Source organism: Phalacrocorax carbo (genome assembly GCF_963921805.1).
Source record: "Phalacrocorax carbo chromosome W unlocalized genomic scaffold, bPhaCar2.1 SUPER_W_unloc_10, whole genome shotgun sequence".
In the NCBI taxonomy this organism is placed as follows: Eukaryota; Metazoa; Chordata; class Aves; order Suliformes; family Phalacrocoracidae; genus Phalacrocorax; species Phalacrocorax carbo.
Window position 1 is genome coordinate 423939 of NW_026990244.1, and position 13292 is coordinate 437230.

The 13292-nt window shown below is 39.6% G+C and overlaps 1 protein-coding gene across 11 annotated transcripts in view; it reads right to left on the reverse strand.

Moving 5' to 3' along the window:
* The window catches only part of LOC135310821 (erbin-like), a 173340-nt gene extending 164205 nt beyond the window's left edge, over positions 1–9135 (reverse strand). For 7 of the 11 annotated variants that reach the window (XM_064439847.1, XM_064439845.1, XM_064439842.1 and 4 more), the window contains exons 1-2: positions 8941–9135; positions 8606–8690 (exon numbers count right to left, since the gene is read on the reverse strand). The gene's annotated coding sequence lies outside the window, so the exon portion shown is untranslated. Of the gene's footprint in view, positions 1–8605; positions 8694–8936 lie in introns of all 11 variants that reach the window. The other 4 variants (XM_064439837.1, XM_064439838.1, XM_064439840.1 and 1 more) reach the window with 4 other exon arrangements.
* Between the last annotated feature and the right edge of the window lie 4157 nt (positions 9136–13292).

Consider the following 13292-nt stretch of genomic DNA (forward strand, 5'->3'; position numbering starts at 1 on the left):
TGAAATACAGAACAGAGCCACTGCTGAGACAGGACAGTTATCTAGGTGCATCTTTCATCTGTCCCAGAGCTCTTAAAAAGTAATTTAAGATTCACAAGATGCACCTCAAACTTCCTATAGCATCAGAAGCTGCCGTTTTATAGCAGACAATGCCCATTACTTAGGGCAGGATGCACCCTATTTCCAATCTTAAAAAGATTATTTCTCTCATATGAAGTTCATGTAATAAAGCAGTACCTGTTAACCTTTAGGTGTTTGGATATAAAGCAACTCTAATAATTGGTATGGATGAAACCAGTCTCTCTGCAGTGCACACAAGCTTCTAATCCAAATTCCTCTTCTACTGTCCCTCCTACTAATTGATTAAGAGCCACCCACATCATGAGCCTGAAAAAACACACACCTAACAGTAAATCCTCATAGGAAGAAATGGAAACAGGGCTTTTTAAGAAAAAATAAAAGGGCACTTCCACACTTTCATGATGCTGTTGTCTGGCCTGCTCCCAAGTCAACATTATTTATGTCTTGGAGAGCCTAAGAAGGGACACATTCAGGAAGAAACCACAAGAAAGGATGAAACAAAGCAAAGCAACCAATATGCTTTTGAAAGTCACATCAATTATGTGTCATGGTTAATTAAATCACACAGTAGAATTAAGTTGCAAAGTACCTTAAAAAAGTATCAAGACAACTGTTTAATGGAGAGGTAACAAAAGAGATACTGGGTAAATCCAAGAAGTTGATTCTACAATGCTATCAACAGCACAGAAAGATGTTAGTGAAAAATCTGGAATTAACTCTAAAGGGGGGGGAACAACCAACACCCCCCCAAAACACAAAGACCCCAAAAAAAGTCAAAACAAAAAAAGAAACCACACACCTCAGTAGAATCCATAGCCTTAATTGTCTATTAAAACCAGAAAATGCTTTATTGAGAGTATAAGTTGGTCAAACAGTGAGAAAAGACAACATATAACTGCTGCAAATAAACTGCAGTTTGCCTCCTTTTACAGGTTCTGAACAGCAAAAGCCAACCTTGTATTAAGATTAGGTTTTGTTTTGTGGAACTGCATTAACACTATGATAGTAGCAAGTCCAACCTGAATGCAGATCTGTGAACTACTTTCCAAATTCATTTGAAAGTGAATTCCTGTCACTAGGGAGGACAATGACTGAACTGGGAATAAGTTTTTTAACTTTTGCTTTTCTAGTATTTGTGGTGTTTATTTATTTAGATGAAATCTCTGGTACTGGGCCCAAAGCATTAAGAATAATGCGCTAATAGCCACAGAAAGCTCCCTCCCCCACAAAACATCATTCAGAAAAAAGTATCCTAAGACACAAATAAGATGCACTATAGTTAAACAACAGTATAGTAAAATAGTAATGCTCCAATAGTTTCTCCCATATTAACATTTCTGATCTTATCCATCAGAATCCGAGCCAGATGGCTTGCCAAATTCAGAGTTCCAGTTGATTCCCCCTTCCTGTCACATTCCCAGAAAAGATGGAAACTCACAGGTTTAACCATCTTTTTCTCCTCTTCCTACTTAGAGTTAAGTCCTTAATTTTTACATTGCTTTTAATAGTTTTCCAACACCTATATGTGAACCAACAAAAGTGACCTTAAAGTAAAATTCTAAGTTTGTTCCAAATATTATTTTCTAGCATTCTTCACTTGATTCCCTCTGCCTGTAATTCCTCCCCAAAAAGAGATCTACTAAAAAATTCATTAATATTCTCCATTACTTAGAATAGATCATCCTATATAAGTTTAGTAAAGTACAACTGAAACAAATGGTATAGAGGCTGTATCAGAAAGATGTGAGCTTTTAAATTTTATTCCTCGGTGATGAACTTTATTGCCAACCCCAAAAAAAAAGTTATAAAGCACCTCAGAATTTAAGTGACCTGCAGCTCCAGGGTTAACACCACATATGATTATGTGACCAGGAATAACTCAAAATTACTATGTTCTCCTAAAAGGAGCTAACTACCAAGCTGATGTTCCAGGTTACCACAGACTCATTTGCCACAGCAAGCAAGTGTACCAGCAGCAGGCCATCAGCACATGTGAACAGCTGTCTGCACATCCATCTCCTCCTTCAGGTACACCTACCAAAGTATGGCCAAAGTGGAAACTAAGTAAATTCAACACCTGCATGTAATACTCTGTAGCATAAGCATGGAAAGTAAGTATTTACAAAGCATTTAAGTCATGAAAGATTTAGACTGCCATACTTCTCAGTCTACTTTTACTGAAAATACAGGCCTCAACCTTGTAAATGCTTCTGCAGCCAAGCTTTGTTTAACCACAGGCATGCATAAGCACATAGAGATTATTAAGCATAGCATTTCCCCAGAAGAAAAATACCACTGTCATTTACATTAGTATCATTATTTAAGATTTCTCTAATGTCCAGTTTCAAATATAAGCCTCCATCCTACTTATAGGTAACCCTGAAGATAAAGACACAAGACCTGTAGTAATTTGATCAAATTGCTGACAATTGGGTTCATCTTCTAAACTATCATTTCTCCCCTCAAGGAGATTAATTCCAGGATGACTACAGTCACACACAAGGAAAAAAGCAAAGAAACTTTGAGAACTGTTACAGCCTACCAGAAGTCTTCCAGACAAGCCTGGAAACACTTTCTACCATCCAAACACTTAAAATGACATCATAGTAATTTCAGATGACTGAGTCTCACAGGCATCTGGCACTGCATTTCAGACATTTGTTTAGATGTACTGATGCAGCTCAAAGCATCTATGCCCTTCTCCTCTCCTTCTTAGGAGGCTTTGGAAGTTTTAGAAGATATGTACTGAAAAGCTCCAAGGACGAGGAGAGCAAGGAAGGCTGAAGTAGTAATTTCTACAACCGTACTAAACTTCAACCCCACATTAGGGGACAGAGGACTATGGAAGAACATGAAACTTTTCTTCCAGAACTATCTGGGACCACAGAGGCACACCCCACACCCCCCACAGGTGCTACAGGAACTTCCCATGCCAGCTAGAGCTGAAACCTGCTGAGAAGGCTCCAAAGGCAGCAGTAAAACTCAAAGCACAGTACTTCAACCACCAAGACAGATACTGTTTTTCAACCATCCTTCTGCAGCTACCTTTAACAAACTAATAGAACTTCAAATATTTTTAATTTGGTTATTAACATTGGAGCTTTCCCCACCAAGGAGAATAGGCCCCCAGCCACTTCAGAGGAAGGTACTATCCATTCCAAATTAAAGTTGCACCAGAAATGTTTCATTTCAAGTATTTGTAACTTTTAGTAAGACTTCAAACCACTTCAGAGCTCCTTTAGGAGTAAAGTTAGCCCCAGATAACTGACACAAGAAGCAGCCGCTGAGCACTAAGAGCTCACAGGAAGACAACTACACCCCAAGCATCTACTTCAGAAGTGCAATTTTAAGTTCAAGAGAACACAAAGCTCAACACTTAAAACAAGTTCCTAGCTGTTCCTAGAAAGGAAATTCTACTCAAATAGCTGCAGTCTCCTCCACTGGAAGTACGTGATAATCCAGAACAGACAATTCACTACCTGGACAATGTTTATGTATCTGTTCATTCCACCCCAGCCAACTTCATGACAGTGTCTACAAGACACGAAGCACAGTACTGTACATGTTGAGCTATACAAACTTGGAGAATTCAGTGTGCTTAGAGGACTTGTGTTTGCAAAGGGAGCTCATGCACCCAGTGAATTCCAAATCAATCACTCTGAGGATACTGATTTGCAGTTTCTTCCAGTTATTATTCTCACAATGTGAGAATCGGTAAGAGTGTTTGCTATTAACAGTTGTTTTACTTTGCATATATAACATAGCTTTATGCTTGCAAAAATCAATTATACAAAAGCATGAAACAAGTTTGAGAAGCCATAGTTTAGTTACAAAAGATTCAAGGGTATATAATATTGGATATTTTAAAATTGAGAAATTATAAAAAAAGTTGTGCACTTTGGAATCACGTTCTTTCTGGTAGCTTTGCTCTTACAGGGACAGAAGTTGTCCTTACTATCATAAGTAATCTTTGGTGTCTAGACTGTGCCTAATCATTGGACAGATACAGAACAGAGGAAGGCACAAAGCATTCCCCCCACCTTCTTTAATCAAAGTTGTGTAAGAGACTCCTTACCTAATGTTTTCCTGGCCATGCCGAAAAAATAGGATAGAAGAGTATGGCTATCTCATTCATTATCTACTATAGTGGATAAAGAAGGGAGGAAAGTACACGCTATCTTATATAAGAAGATTCAGCCTTCAAATGCAAGAAGCTCCAGAGGCTTAGTTACCTTCTGACATAATTACAACTTCCAGTACAGCCACAGAAGCCAATATAGGTCATATTGTCCTCAGACTCTGCTTAATCATCACTCCTTGTTCCTACGTATAACGATCACTTAGTATCAAGTATCTACAAATTAGTTAGATACAGAAAGAAGTAATCTACTTTTTAACTTAAACTACCCTAGGGAAGCTAGCCACAATGCTCATGTTCTCCAACATAAGTACACTTCAGTTTGGTTTCATTTAGACCAAATGAAGATGTTTGTTTAGCGTTATTTCTCAATCATGCAGTCACAATGTATTTTTAAAGGTGGAAGGTGCAATTTAGTGTTGAAACATCATGCTCCTGTATATCACCTTCAGGGGAAGTACAGGTGAAACTAAACAAAGAGTAATAAGCCAAATGCCCACATTGAAATTTAAGCATCATAGAAATAAGTATCTTAAAAAGAACTGGTAACTAATGAGGAAGAGCAGCAAAAAAAAAAAGGCAGAATTATCCCAATTACTATATAATAAAAATACTACCAATTCCAGTATAACAGTATTCACTTTTTCAATTTTTCTTACACAGGCAGAAGATATTGATAAATCTCTCTTAAATCAGCATCCTCACTCTCAAAACTTAACATTTATAAGGTTTTACTCACAATATGAACACTGTATTCTTAATTAGAAATTAAGGTTGTATTTCAATAAAGTAATCCTTTTGCAACAAAAAAATCCTTCAAAAAACCCCACGCCCATCTTGTCATTAGAGCAGTCAAGTTTCTCTCTGTATCACCTATACCCTTATAATAAGCTCAGAAGAATTGCTTAACTATTACTGAAGTATCCTAGGCAGTGTTATTTAGGTCCACTAATTTTTACTGATATTTACTCAGCAGGAGATAGCGTGCCAGCTGTGCTGATACAGCAAGCTGTGTATGCCACTTTCACAGTTGGAAACCGCAGTGGCACACTGCAGCTGCTCCCCAAGAGATTAAAAGAACTATAAGGATTACAGGAAATCTGTGTTTGAAGCTTTGACAAGCTCCCACCCTGTCAAAAAAAGTATTTCTTGTCCAGAACTGGACCAGAGTGAGTAGCCACAGAACTGTTCACAAGTTACCCACAACACTAAGACACAAATATTGCACTACTTAAATGTGCAAAAAAACTTGAAAAATTAGTTATTTATGGACTATTTATTACATAAACTGATAAACATGTTACCTTTAATGTTTTCATTCTGATGTGAAAAGTGTTGTCTAATATATTGTTTAACTTCAAAGTTGACAAAGGTAAAATAGTGATGTTTCTAAATGTGAATTATCTGGAAAATGAAGATTTAACTACCTATATCAACTGTCACCATCAACATCTGCATGCTCATGTAGGGATACAACCTACTATTTTCATATCCGTAAGAGCAGCTTTTCCATCAGCTCAACTAGTTACTCATCCAGAAAAGGTTAGATTTGTAATTCCTCTGTGTGGAGTAAACATCAGACCCTCCTTTAGCAGATCAAGCTATTCCATAGGGAGAATCTACTGAAAATATGATATATTAAACATTTGATCTTTACATAATATTTTCCCTAGAAGATTTTTCATTTTGCTTGGGAGCAGGAAAGACAAAAACAAAACAAGGAAAAAAACCACAGTCAATGATTCATTATACTCCTACAGGAAAGCTGAGTGGAGGAATATGCTTCCATCCCCTTCTAGAAATAGAATTCTAGAAATCTAGAACTTACACCAACATGCTACCTTTAATGTATGTTACATATGTGCAAACCTTACCTTAGCTTTGATGTTCCAAGCATGGCGCTCTATGCCTAGGACTGCAGACTCTAAACAAATTCCACTGAGGACAAATCATAATGCTGTTTTCTTACACCACCAACTTAACACACCAGGCAACTTTCAATCAATAATACTTTCTCCATGGAGTCCCCTAATCAATTCTATATGAATATGATGGGCAAACAGATACCCTATTGAGCACTACATTTATACTAAACATTATCTACTGTGCAGCTTATAAGAAACCTATTCATGTTTTTACTAATATGATAAACATTCTCATGATAATATTAAACATTCTCACGATAATCATATTCCACAGTATGACATATGCTATAACTTCTAGCTCTTTGATTGCAAGTACATCTACTTAAAATTACCAATGTTTACATGAGTTTAATTCATGAGCAAGGAATAGCCAGGTCAAAGGAATGCTTCCCCAAGCAATCGACACATACCTATGAAAGTGTTGTTTCAAACATGAGCTACCGTGTGTATACTTAAATCATTTTATTCATAATATGAATATCAATGGCAGCCTGATTTTTAGTTGAAACAGTTGATCTTGGGAAAGAATACATTCCTTCAAAACTCCTAAACTATGTTAATGACATGAATGGCATTCTATGATATAACTATTAGCTGTAAAAGCAGTACTGAATTACACATTACAAAAATGACCTTATCCATAGCTACCATGGTGACAAAACACTGATGTAAAAAGTTGTGGCTCCACTACAAGGATCTGTTCTTCTATACGACATTGAAATTATCAAGTGCATCATGAGAACCACAAAAAGGTCTGAAAAGAAACAAAATTGCATCCATTAAAAACATAGTGGTTTACAACTAGATGTGTCATGCATTGCTACAATTCACACACACACCCCCAAGAATCTCACTGCTTTGGAAAGTGATCGTTTTTTGTAAAAGGATTACTCTATTTAGACTTCATTGCTTTTCTGCCAAGCATCAGCCATATAAGGAAACTGAAGTTCACTGCCATTTATTTTGTTCAGCCCTTTCAGCCACCTACTAAGAATAACCTTTACTGCTGCCTGGAAAGGTAAGTCTATAAATTACAAGCTAAATCATTTACTTGTTACCAGCCACAGAAGCCACTTTAGGTAAGTTAAATGTTAACATTTTTCCTCACACTATATCAAACAGATGGAGCTGCATTAATAACTTTTTCCTCATACACTACATTACTTGGTGCTGTTAAAGAACTACATATGTAGGAATGTTAAAGTTTTTTTGCATAGAAATGACTTTGTCCAAGTCTCACAAATACCAACACATCTTGGACACTTGAGAGACTGAAGCATGCACATACTATCTGACCAACAGGCTGCTTTTGAGTTTGCAAACAGGAACAAAATTTTAAATAAGCTAGCACAGAGCTATGGCTTCTGGCTCATTTTGAATGTTTGCAGTACAAGAAATTCCTTGCCTTCGTGAAAGAACTAACCAATAATTGCCTCTTTCAGGCATGTGAAATGAATCTGTGGTGAGCAATACTGCTTTCACTACATGCATCTAGTTAGTTGGCATAACATAACAAGCACCAGCAGTACAAAACCTTACACCAAAACTTAGCATTTAGTTTCCCCTCCAACGGCTTCAAACGGAACTCCTTTAAAAAAAAAAAGGATAAAGGAGAAAGTGGTCACCAAAACCAAACAAGGCTACATTAACTCAGAGGTTCAAGTACACATACTTTTAATAAGTCAGACCACTAGCTAGCTTTTTTAAAAAAAAATTGAGGTTCTTAAGATAAGCTTGTGAAAGGATCAAAATGCAATACAGACCTCTCCTATACAAGATGAAAACTATGCAGTCCAACTCATCATCTTGAGAACAGAAAGGGAACAGAGGGGAGGAAGAGAGATGGTGGCAGCAGTCAAGGGGGAAAACTGCAACAACATTTACAGGGGACTACGAGGGCACATTTTTATTTAAAAAAAAAAAATAAATCTAACAGCTACCTTAAACAGTGGCTAGATGCTTACCAGTATTCCAGAAAACAAGGTGAAAGGCAACCAAGAAACGGCAGATACAGGGAGCACCAGGCCTCAAGATCTTTCGATTAAATAGAAGAGATTACCTCCTTTAGAGCTTTCTTATTTCCCGAGAACTTAATTATACTTGCAGTGTTATTAATCGTTTTGGAAAAGAAGGAGCTGAAGAAGCACAGTCACAGAGTCGAGCGGTTTCGGTTCAATACGAACAAAGAGACTTCTGTGTCTGAGGATCTTAAAAACTTTCGATCTCCTCAGATTCTTTCTTCAACCTCCATGATTATGTTCATACAAACAGCATTTCAGCAAGAGAGAGAGAAACACAAAGGACAGCTAAATTATGCAAGGCAGAAAATACAGAAAAATAAAGCCCAAAACCAGGATGTCAAAATTAATCGTAAACTCCTTCCTTTTCCCCACCCCCTTCAGCAGAGGAAGGATTTTTCTGTTATTGCTGCTGCTCTCCAAAACTTTACCATTTAATTTACCTTATCTGTCGGGCGCCTAAACTTGATCCAGCAGGCAGAAGTTTCTTCCGACCCCAAGGAAATATATTAAATCCAATCGAATTTTCTTCTCGTTAAGGGGGAAGAGAGTGAGGGGAAGGAAAAAAAAATGCAACAGCTTTCAACGAAGACGGAGGCGTCTACGGAGTGCAGCGTGCATTAAGGGAGGACAGGGGACCCGGGCTCCTCCCAGCCCCTGCCAGCGGCGGCAGCGAGGTCTGCCCCGCGACCACCCAACAGAAATGATGCTCGATGGCGAGACCAGTGTCCCCCACCACTCAGCCACCCACCACCACCACCGCCCCTCACCTACCTACCTCCCCGGCGCGCTCAGCACCGCCACTCTGCCCCCAACTCCTCACCCCGAGCCGTGCTGCCCGAGATCTGTGGCCGCCATCTCCACACTGCTGCCGCAGGCACGAGGGGAGCAGGATAGCCGCCTGCCTCACCTGCTCGCCCACTACCGCCCCCTCTCCTCACCTCCTTTCACACACTTCCCCTTTCTCCTTCCGATTCAGCCTTCTCCCCCCCCCCCCCCCCAGCCTCAGCAGGGACCCGGAAAGGCAGCAGAACTATGGAGTAGAGGAATGCCCTGAGTAAGAAAATGCCGCACGCCGCCGCCCAGGCTGGGGGAGGTACCGCAGCGGCAGAGGCGGAGCGGGCAGGCGCGGCGCTCGCGCCCCCGCTGGTCGCGACGGAAGGAAGGAAAAGACGAACGAATGCCGCTACCCTCTCCCCCCACTAGCGTAGGGCTAAGGCGCGCCGCAGGCAATCCCAAGCCAGGTGCACCGTGAGGGACGGGCCGCCGCAGCCAATGGCGCTCATCGGAAGGCGGGAGCGCGCTGTAGGGGAATGGTGCGAGGTCGGGGCTGCGAGTGTTGGCGCGGGGGTCAGGGCCCGGGGGACAAGGGTGGGGGCGAGTAAGGAGGGAGGGGGCGGGAGAGGTGCCCTGCAGAAGGGTTGTGTCCTGGGGCCGTGTGACAGGACCTCCCGCCTCTACCCGATGTGGGGCCGGGGCCTATTCGCGGGCCAGGCCAGGCCGCGGTGGGCGGATGCGCGGGCGGGCAGGTCTGTGGGGCCCCTTCCTGGCCCAGTAACCACACGGGACTGAGGGACCCCTGCTTTAGGGTACAGGTGTCGCTGGTTTCTCTTTGTGTTTTTGGCATAGTTTGTCTTCTACAGGGGCACATCAGTTGCCCAGACAAAGTCAATCCCATGTGACAGATGTTTTCTCAGGCATAAGCAGCCCAACTTCCTAATTTAATACTTGCACATATTCTATCCAAATCACTGAAACAATTGATCACATATCAGGTGTTGATGTCTTAAGTCCATTGCCATCACAGCAGCTGCCTTATGCTCCCTAGCTTTCAGTTACCAAGAACTGGGAGAACAAGCACATCCAGGGAAAAAATAACTAAAATCCTCTACCCAAACACAATGTTTGAATATGTTGAACTTTGATGCAAACAACAATTAAAGTAATGCCATGTATATACTCAGTGTTCCACGTTAACCCCAGAATACAGTTGTATTTTTTCTTCAAATATTTCAACCCCTCTGTATAACATTGTTATTGAAAATGTTGTTAACTATAACATAGTAATGTACAAATATGTTTGAAAAGCAGCCAATGGGTTCATTATAGGTCACACAACTTCAATATTCATGTTTGTTAGATCTCAACAGTATGGTGATGGAAATGTTTTTCTGTTTAATTTCCTTGTTTGTTTGAAATAGGTATTTGATAACCTATTGTGTATGCAATATGCCATTTTAACAGTCCTGGAGCCTGAAGGTCTGCTCAGCCACAAAACAGTACACAAAGCTGACAGCAGGGTGGATTTGCACATGCTGCTCACCTTATGCTCCTTAATTGTGTTCTGCAGAGACCGCATCTAAGGACAGAGGTAGTTTTGCTTTCACGCCCATTTAATCCCTGGATTCTCTACTGGGACTGCCACCAACTAAGCTGGGATCATGTTTTACTATGGTAATCGACTGAGAAATGGACAAAATGCTAAAAAATGCCATTTTACATGAGCCACTGAACAGCAACAAAAAATGGTATGTCAGGTTAGTATCAAACTGCCCCTGATTTTAGCATACAACTAGAAGTGAAGAGTCCTTTAAACCCTCACCAGTCCCTGAAAGTAACTCCATTTGATATTTCCTGTTCAGGATCATTAGTTGCTTTGTTCAGTTTCTTACAAGGCTTTGGATGAAGATGGTTTAATCTTTAGCAACATTTAGCATTTAGCAACATACAGTTCCTCACATTTATAAAAGTCCACTATGTTTAACGATACTGTTATTTATTTAAAACTTATTGTCTGTGTATGGGCATTGTATGTTCTAGTATCCAATTTGTATCCAGGTATAGAAAATAAGCATGCATTTCTGTTGAAAGAAACTTAGCTTTGTACATGTTAAAGCCAAAAGGTCACTAAGCTATCTTTAATTAGAACAATAGGCATTCGGTATCCTTGAAGAAGGGCTGAGAAACTGATAAAAGGGAAAACTCTCACCTCACCTGGGTGAGAAAGTACGAAGTCAGTAACTTTTAACCAAGGCCATTCCAGGACAATTAGAACTTAGAAAGAACAACTAATTAGATGTTTTATGTAACTAATCAGGGTGTTTTATGTATGTTGCCAACTTGGTAAGAACTAAGTGTCCTTTGGGTGAACTATCCTCATTATAATATTAAAAATCATGCCCATGGGTCAGAAAACCCCCTACTCAAATAAGCCACTTACTCTCTGAGCATGCATGGTAAATTTAAAAGGAGCTGTACCATTAAGATGAAGTGAGAAAGAGACTGACTGATGAATAGCTGGGGGTGTGAATATTAGCTGATTACTAACACATTTAACTGTATAAGTACCCTGTAGTTTCTTGGTGCAGTGTGCTAGCTTTGTGGGAAACCACTAAACATCCAGGCTTGCGAAACCCTGAAATAAATAAGCAATCTCTTTCCTGAGCATGTGATTATTGACTCATTGCATACCGGGTGATGAATCTGCTTTTCCAACAACATTTCTACTAGGGTAATAAAATTTATTGTTTCTTTACTTTTCTATGAACCATCTCTCCATCTTTACAGATGATACAGTCCTCTTTGGGGGACTACATTGTCATGATTTAGCCCCAGTCGGCAACTAAACACCACGCAGCCACTCACTTACTACCCCCCACCCCTGTGGGATGGGGGAGAAAATCAGAAGAGCAAAGCAAGAAAACTTGTGGGTTGAGATAAGAACAGCTTAATAATTAAAACAAAACATTAATTATAATAATCTAATAAAAAGGAAAATAACGAGAGAGAAATGAAGCCTGAAAAGAAAAAAACCCAGAAGCAATACAATCATTCGCCAACCGACACTGCCAGTCCCCAAGCGGCAGTCACTGCCCGCCCCCAGCCAGCATCCCCCAGTTAGTATACTGGGCATGATGTCATATGACAACATCTATGGCTAAATTTAAATAATTAAACTAAATTAAATGTAACCATCAGAGTTCATAAAAAAAAAAATTACATACATATATATGTTTCCCAACACATTAAATCTCCTCAATTTTTTCTTGTTTAGATAAGCCATTTTCTTCAAATTACTACCCTTTGGACTAAGGCCAAGTATGAGAACTTCAGCCCCTCAAGTTAAAAGCACTGACAACATATTTAGAATTTCTCGCTATAGTGTACTACACCAGTGCTATAATAAAATTACTAATATTTTATCTCATGAGAACAATTGATCATTCCTGTCTAATACCCAATAATGTAACTTTATCATACTTAATATGAATGCCTCTCTGTAACTGATGTCCTCCATCATGAACACTTCAAGGCACCTGTTTTATGAATAAATTAGCATAACTTCTTTAAAGTAAAAATGTTTACTACAAATAGCTCAATACATTTATTAATGCAGCAGGGAAATAGATGGGTGTGGGAAATTTATAGCAACTGTTGCTTCCATGGTCATAACGTTAGTATCTTACACTGAAACTATTTCACTTACAGTTTTAGCCATCAAAAATAAAAGCCTATCCAAAGTCTGCTGAAACTATAACTAGCTAGACCACAGCTCCTGAAGATATTTTACATAGACAAGACACAAATATCTATACAAATGTCGTGGTTTAGCCCCAGTCAGCAACTAAACACCACACAGCCACTCACTCACTCCCCCCACCCCGTGGGATGGGGGAGAGAATTGGAAGAGCAAAAGCAAGAAAACTCATGGGTCGAGAAGAGAACAGTTTAATAATTTAAATGAAATAGTGATGCTAATAATAATGATGATGATAATACTAATAATAATAAAAAGGAAAATAACAAGAGAGAGAAATGTAGCCCAAAATTAAAAAGGGAAAAACCCCACAAGCAATGCAACCACTCACCACCTGCCGACTGATGCTGCCTGCCCCCGGCCAGCTCTCCCCCAGTTAATATACTGGGCATGACATCACATGATATTAGAATGAGTTCTGGAGTAACAAGTTGGTCAATAGGCGCTGTGTAAACAGACACTGTAAATGTTATCAGAAATATTGTTCCAGAATGTTCTATATAGGCACATTTATGATAAAGATACCCATCATGTTAATCATTAAATAAATCCAGAACTCTCTAACTGTAGGATGAATTGCATTTATTTTACAT